This window comes from Nannospalax galili, unplaced genomic scaffold (assembly GCF_000622305.1).
Source record: "Nannospalax galili isolate Female #2095 unplaced genomic scaffold, S.galili_v1.0 scaffold2636, whole genome shotgun sequence".
NCBI lineage: Eukaryota > Metazoa > Chordata > Mammalia > Rodentia > Spalacidae > Nannospalax > Nannospalax galili.
The window spans coordinates 47,469-55,453 of NW_008338105.1; the positions used below are offsets into that span (position 1 = coordinate 47,469).

General features: G+C 40.7%; 1 pseudogene; it reads left to right on the top strand.

Annotated features, from left to right (window-relative positions):
• The first annotated feature begins 734 nt into the window (after positions 1-734).
• LOC103733957 overlaps positions 735-7,985 on the top strand; it is a 38,914-nt pseudogene continuing 31,663 nt past the window's right edge.

Here is a 7,985-nt window from a genome sequence, read left to right on the forward strand (position 1 = left end):
CCTAACTGGAAGTCTTTGTTTTTAAGAAGGTCAGCTCTTCCTCATGTAGCAGCAATCAGTTGTCAATATACCTTTAGATAAGATTGGGGTCTGGTTTTAAGATCATTTTAAAAGTATTAAAGGGGTTGGAGAGATGGCTCAGTGGTTAAGAACACTGGTTGTTCTTGCAGGTGACCGGGGTTCAAATCCCAGCACCCACATGGCAGCTAACAACTGTCTGTAACTCCAGTCCCAGGGGATCCGGCAGTCTCTTCTGACTCTCTCGGGCATTGCACGAACTAAAATATATTAAAAAATTAAAATAAAAAAATGTATTAAGATGGTGCACCATTTACTTTATATGAATTTTTTAAATTATGTTTTCTTCTAATTTCAGTTTAATATTGAACAATTAATTGTTTCTGATTTTCTAGGACTATAATGAGAGACTAAGAAAATATTGATTTAACTATCACTGACATATTGTGCCATTATTGTGCAAACTTTAAGGGAGATCAGTGTGTCTTGGCACCCTTGCCTTCCTAGGTAACTCTCACTGGTTTGCAGATGACCATTTTCGAAGATCTTTGATGCCTCCCCCAGGGTGTCTCTGAAACCCAATGTTTTCATTTCATAAGAATAGCAGATATCCTGGATTAAGTGCCTAACAATCTCCTCACTTTAGTATTTGTAAATGCTTCCTTAAATGCTACTTATACCACCTTCAGGAAGCATTCACAACCACAACACATGACATGAATGTCCCCACCTACTTCCTGGTATTCCTGTTACTCAGAATCCTAGGTAAGGAAGGACAACAACGGACATTTGCTTAAACCACTCTGGTTAGAATTCTTCATTATAGAACTCTTCATGCTATTTTTTGTCACAAATTTAACAGGGCATATTTGTTGTATGATTCCAGTCTCAGGTGCAAAATGCATCATCCAGATGACCCAATCTCCATCCTCCCTGTCTACATTGCTAGAGAGCCAGAGTCACCATCAATTTCCAGGCAAGTCAAAAATATTTCCACTACTTTAGCATGACACTAACAGAAATCAAGGAAAGTCCCAAAGCTTGTGATCTAATATATATCCAGTTTCCAATCTGGTGTCATACACAAATTCAGTGACAATTGATCTAGAACAAGCTATTTTCTCTCCGTCAAACACCTATAATCTCAAGATGCTGCAACTTATTTCCATCACTATGATGAGTATCCTCCCACAGGGATGATGCCATTCATAAGTCCCTACAGAAGCCAAAGTTTGAGGCTGGGTGGCCCCAGATGCTTCTCTGAGTGCCTCTGTTTATAGAGAACAATGATCAAATGCAACTTGGTATTGACAGAAACTGGAATGGTTTGGTAGAACTGGCATGTAAAATGAGTTCACAATACAGAAGTTAAGTGGTTTAGTTAAGGGGATGTCAAGTGGTCAGGAAAATTGGTATTAGAAATAGAGGATTCTATTTTTTTCTGGTTTAAAAGCAAGAACTCTCTGTCACCGGAGGTATGAGCTACACGGTTCTGTCACTGAGATTCAGTCCTGACAGCACAGAGTTGGGATGCTGATGCCCACCCCAGTCTGTGCTCATGTCTGTGCTTCTGGAACTGAAGAGAAAGAAAGAAGGATACAGAGAAGTCTTTGTGGGCCCTTGTATCAAATTCTCTCAATGACCTCACAATCTCCACTGTGTCTCTGAGGAACAATTGCAGGTGGAGTCACCACTAGAAAAAGCAGCTGGGTAGCCCAGCCTCCCACTTTGCTTCCCTGGTGGATTGTGTTATAACTTAAGTCAATGGAGAGCCCTGTGATATTATTATTGACAATAATGGATAATTAGTAAGTAAAAAGTTATAAGAACTATTTGTTAGGAAAGGAATATTAAAATTTTCTTTAGGAAATCATGTTCAACACATACCACCATATAACCTGTAGAAACTTCCAGAAAAACGGATATGGTAATTGATGAAATTGGGACTACAATTAATTTCTATACTCAACTACACTTTGTGCTGCACTTATTTTAAAATAATCAAAGCAAAAAAAAAGAAGAAGAACAAAAAAAAATGACACCCATGAAATATACAGACAAGATTATAGAGGACAAACCACAAATAATTGGATAATAACTCCCATAACTGTCAGTACCATGAAATTTTGAATTACAAAACAATTCTTTGCTTTGGTTTCTTCTTCACTCTAACTTACTTTTTTCCCTCATGGAAAAAAAAATGTTTGTTTTTCTTCAAAATAAAAACACTGGCTTGTGGGTTTGAATTGATATTTTTTTTTTCTCTTTGTATAAAAATGTCACAGTGACTATGAATCCAAATATGAAATAGTAATAGCTTTTGCATGGGGAATTGGATTATTAAACAAAAGGAAAAAAAAGAGACCACCTCAAGGACATGCTTCCAACTTGTATGTCAGGAAGAATTTTGATTCTTTTAGCACTAGTGCTGGAGAAAACACTATGGGAATGTTTGTTTTCTTGACACTTTAATAAAAGTGATTTCTTATATCCAAATAAGAAAGGAACATAACTCCTTTGAGAAAAATTTTAAATAGAAAGGTTAATGATTCGTGGGATTGTACTATAGCAATCTGATTGAACTATGATGGTTCCGACTCAGACTTCGAAAACTAAGGTTGCGTAATGATAGAGCTGACAAGGGCAGTGCCAAAGAGCAAATTGGTTTCAGATATCTTGTTGAAACTAAGCAAAAAAGCATTTCGTTCTTCCACAGAGCCTAAACTAAAGCAGATGACACTTTTACAGAGAAAATGAATCTATCCCCTCAGCTCAGAATACCTGCCATGATCTATCACTTCAAATATATTAAAATGAGAAACCCACACACAGAGCCTACAGTGAAATGCAATTTAGAGGCCAGGACTAACTTTTTTATTGAGAAGCAAAGTGAGTTTCAAACAAATCTATCAATACTTAAATGGTAATGATACGCAACTGTGCTTCCTGACACTTACTGGACAAGTTAAATGTGACCTAATGTTCTAGAGGCTTGATCCATATGTGTGGTGGCAGTGACATTGCCATAGATCCAATAACTATGCTTTTTAAAACAATTAAAAAAAGATCAGTTTGGAAGTACCAATAGAGAGCTGAGGACATGGAATGGAGGGTGTTTCCTCCATGAGTGCTTGTCCTGTGATCTCCCAAACATCTATTGTCAATTTTATCTTGAGACCTGGAACACTTATGATGAGGACAGCTAACACCTGAGATCACAGATAGAAATTCTCTTGGTTTAAACTTTTTGTCTCTTGATAATCTGGTATTGAGTGTTTCAGTACCAGAACCTAGTGGAGAGGGAAGTTGTTAATTATGCTTTGTATATTTATTTCCATATTAGGATTGAAAAAAATGAATTTATTATACAGAACAGTACAGGGACCAAGAGATCCAGAGTGATGTAAAGGAAAAAAAGTCATGTGGGAAAATTTCTATTACCCCTTGCCTCTCTTTTGAAATAAAATCAGTTAGAGATTGTGAATGTTTCAGCTCATTTCATATAGGGTAAATATGGTACAGTGCAAAGCGAGAAGGATTTGTGAATTCAGTAGCATTCTGTTTTCCCCTGCCTCTCATTTTACAAGTAGTGGGTCATCACTGGATAGAAAGAACATGAACATACTTACACTCAGACAATTCTGCATTCAAATCTGGCCCTGGCACTCACTGATCTATGGACAGGCTACACCTATCTTCTGATGACTGGATCTCTCCACTGTGGAATGCAGCACTGAGGATGTAAAGGGTGATCTGTAAGTTTTCCTAACTGACATACTGTGAGGGATACATTTACAAAGAACACTCATCTATTTATTTATCCTTAAGAATGGTGCTGGGGAAGGGTGACAGAGAGATGGCTCAGAGTTTAAGGGCACTGGCTGCTCTTACAGAGGAACCTGGTTTGATTACCTGCATCCACATGGGAACACCATCTGTAAACTCCAGTGTCAGGGAATATGAAGCCCACTTCTGGCCTCCTAGGGCAATGCATGTTGACACAGTTGCACTTACAAACATGCAGGTAATATACTCACACACATAAAATCAATAAAATATTTTTAATTTAAAAAAATAATGGTGCTGTGACTAAGAGGGCCTTAATTTGGCTTACCTTTGGAAGGTACATTCCATCACGGTGTGAGCACCTCAAGGCTGTGGCATCAGGAGGGTAAGGATGCTGATCACACTGCATCTGAAGTCAGGAGGCAGAGAGAGATAATGCTGATATTTAGCTTCTCTTTCTGTTTTCGGGTTTTGGTTTTTTTGTTTTGTTTTGTTTTGTTTTACTTTTTTATTCACTCTGGAACCCCAGTCCATGGTTTGATGCTGACCACATTCAGGGTGGGTCTTCCCTCCTCACTCGGATGAGAAGGTCCAGAGCAAAAGAGGCATCCTGACCCTGAAGTCCCCATTGTGCATGGCATTGTCACTAACTGGAAAGACATGGAAATCTGGCACACCTTCTGGGGACGTCTGACATGCACCCAGTGCTGCTCACTGAGGACCCTCTGAACCCTGGAACATATTTGAGACCTTCAGTAGCCCAGTGCTGTGCATAAACATCCAGGCTGTGCTGTCCCTTTATGCCTCTGGTCCTACAATTGGCATCATGGTGAACTCCTTTGACAGGATTAACTACACTGTGCCCATCTATGAGGGCAATGCTCTCCCACATACTATCTGTGACTGGATCTGGCTGAATGGGACCTGACAGAATACTTCATGAAGATCCTGACTGAGTGTGAAGCTTCACCACCACAATGAAGTGGGAAATGGTGCGAGATATCAAGATTTTGTGCTACCTAGCCCTGGAGTTCACGGAAGAGAAGGCCACAGCTGCATCTTCCTCCTCCCTGGAGAACAGCAATGAGCTCCCGGATTGACCTTGGCAGCCAGTACTTATGCTGCCCCAAAGCACTCTCTTCCAGCCTCCTTTCCTGGCATGGAATCCTACAGTATCCACAAATCTGCCTTCAATTCCATCATGAATTGTGACGTCGACATCCTCAAGGACATTTATGCCAACACAGTGCTGTCCTGTGGCATACCACGTACCCTGGCAACACAGACAGGCCGCTGAAAGAGATCAGTGCTCTGGCTCCCAGCACATGAAGATCAAGATCCTGGTTCCCCCTGAGCACAATTACTTAGTGTGGATTGGTGGCAACATCCTGGACCCGCTGCTCACCTTCCAGCAGATGTGGATTCAGCAAGGAGGAGTGTGACGAGTCCTGGTGAGTCAAAGACCCCATCCTCCACTGCAAATGCTTCTAGGCAGAATGTTACTGAGTGAGCTGTTACAGTTTCTTGACAAAACTTAGGTTGCACAGAGAGAGACAGAGAGAGAAAGTAGTGGCATGACTTTATTTTTTATTGTTTTTCTTGGGGAGAGATGACTGGAAACCGCTACTTACTTTTCAAACTGTACACTTCCTTTATTGGACATTTATTTTCTTTTCAAAAAAATTTATTGAGATTTTGTGAATTTCATGTAATATGTGTTAATCAAATTTAGACGTCCCTCCCCCCCTTCCCACTTCCCATAATCCCCCAACCAAATTTCAGTTATTCTGGATATATCTATTATTGTGGGGTGAGAGAAAGTAATTTTTTTTTTGAAAAAAAATAGTCTCTTGTTTAGATGCTTTTGACTGAGTATTAAAAACTGGAATGACAATGGTGACAGCAGTCAGTTGGAGCAAGCATCCCAAGTTCTCTAGTGAGGCTAGGAGTTTGTAGTTTAAAAAAAATAGTTATTTTAAGAATCTTTAACCCACCCAAAATTCATTCCCACTACTCAAAGGAGGATGGCCCAGTCTACACCCTGAGTTCATGCAGGGAGGACAACAGCATGAGATGGTTAATGTGTCAGGCGGCCAGGGATTGCTGACTTCAGACCAGTTTAATAAAAGTGCACACCTTATTAATGGGAAAGAAGAAAGAACAGTTGTGGGCTTATAGACACGAACACGCCTGCATCTGACTTTTGATGTGGGTGCTGGGGATTCAATCCAAAGTACTTATGTTAAACAGTGAGGTGTCTTACTTACAAGTCATTTCCCCATTCCTTCCTGGTTTAATATTATAATGCTGTACATAAGGTGCACTGTGGAAATTTTGTGTACTAGAATAAAGTCACAGAAAACCATACCATATGCACAGAGAAAATATTTTTTTAAATATTAATGATTTTCTATTGAAAATGATTTTCTGGCAAGAAAGGACTTTTTGCTACGGTCATAGGTTCCAATAACTAAGACCTGATATAGTCATCTCCAATTGTATGTCTAAGATCTCTCTCTCTCTCTCTCTCTCTCTCTCTCTCTCTCTCTCTCTCCTCTCTTTCTTTCTGGGATCATTCTTATGCAGAGGAAGAGCATGACTAAAGATGGTTGTCAAGCATATTTTTCAGAAACCTTTTCTTGAGAGAAATACTATGCTCTGTTAATCTTTGGACTCCCTTGCTGGGGGTTCAAACCAGTGACCCCCAGGGAGGTGATGATTGGGGATGAGTAATCAAGCCATTCACCAGCCCACACAGTCCCCATTACCCGGGGACACTCAGACTCAACGGGGAGTCTAGTCAAGCAGGGACTCATTTATAACAGGTGTTACAAAGCTTATAAAGGCACCTGGAACTCATCCCCCACCCCCCCCCCGTGAGGATGTATCTTAAGAATGGTCACATGCTGATCATGCACTCCTCAGCAGTGCAGAAGTATTCTTCAGACTTTCAAAGCAAGCCAGGCTGTGCCCCCAGTAACTTCCTTTCAGACCTATGAAAGTTGGGACCTTTAGGTCCCCACATATTCCCCTTTTTATTTTTATTTTAAGGCAGGACTGACTTTATTTCATGGGTTACCCACCTCATAGGTGGCTTCCTGAGGAAAGATGGCTATCTTCTTCCTCTAATCTTATGCATTTTTGCCTGTCTTAGGTTGTGTCACCTCTGATCAAGCCTTGCCAGTCATTGGATCATGCACCTGGCCATGTGCATGTCCTGTTTTAGGAGTACTTGTCATGGGACATCTTACCTGTCTTTGGCTAAAAATGTGTCATGATTAAGGACAGCCATGTGGGTAATGCCAGCCTGTGACAGTCTTAGTCTCTCCCTAGCTCGGTTAGCCAAGCGTGGGAAACTGGAAGGGGTCCTGGGGAAGTCCGTAATCATGAGGTGTGCCGTGACAGTTCCAAGGGTCCTCTGTCGCTGAATTATCTGGTAAAGACACTTAAAGATAAGCACTATCAGGAAAAACAAAGCAAGTCATGACATAGGACAAGCTGAAATACTTCAGTGTAGGAAAAGTTGAAATACTTCTGAGACCATGTACCTTTTAGTCAATCAGCAAGTTGTCAAAGAGGCTGACTGACAATGAAGCCAAGGAACTGGGTTCTTTACCTCAGATGGACACAAATAAAGAGAGGAATTTTGTCTCATGAACTATTGTCCATGGACCACCATCATGCTAGTCAGTCGGATCCTGGCCTACCCACTTAAGGTTTTTCGCAAGCACCAATATGGGGTTTGAATCTCCTGTAGGGTAGACACAGCCAAAGCCTCGACCCATGGTTAGCAATGGATCTGGGCCTTTCCATTATCCTGTAATGGGGTCCTTCCACCTTACACAGACCTCAGGTCTCTGCTCCTGTCGTCCCCAATGCTTCTGAAACCAGGATTCCAACTGATTTTTTTGAAAATTAAGAACATTAATAGTGAATAAGGCCATACCCAACTGTTGGTGAGGGCTTATTCACCCTTTCTGTTTTTGTAATTGCTTCAATGGTTTGACCTTGGGGATTGTAGGGAATCCCTGTATTGTGTTGAATTCCCCAAAGTGAGAAGAAATCCTGTAAATTTTTACTCTCAAAACACGGTACATTATCAGTTTTAATTCTTTGGGGCAATCCCAATGTAGCAAAGCACTGGAGAAAATGAGACTGAGCATGTTTAGACTTCTCTCCTG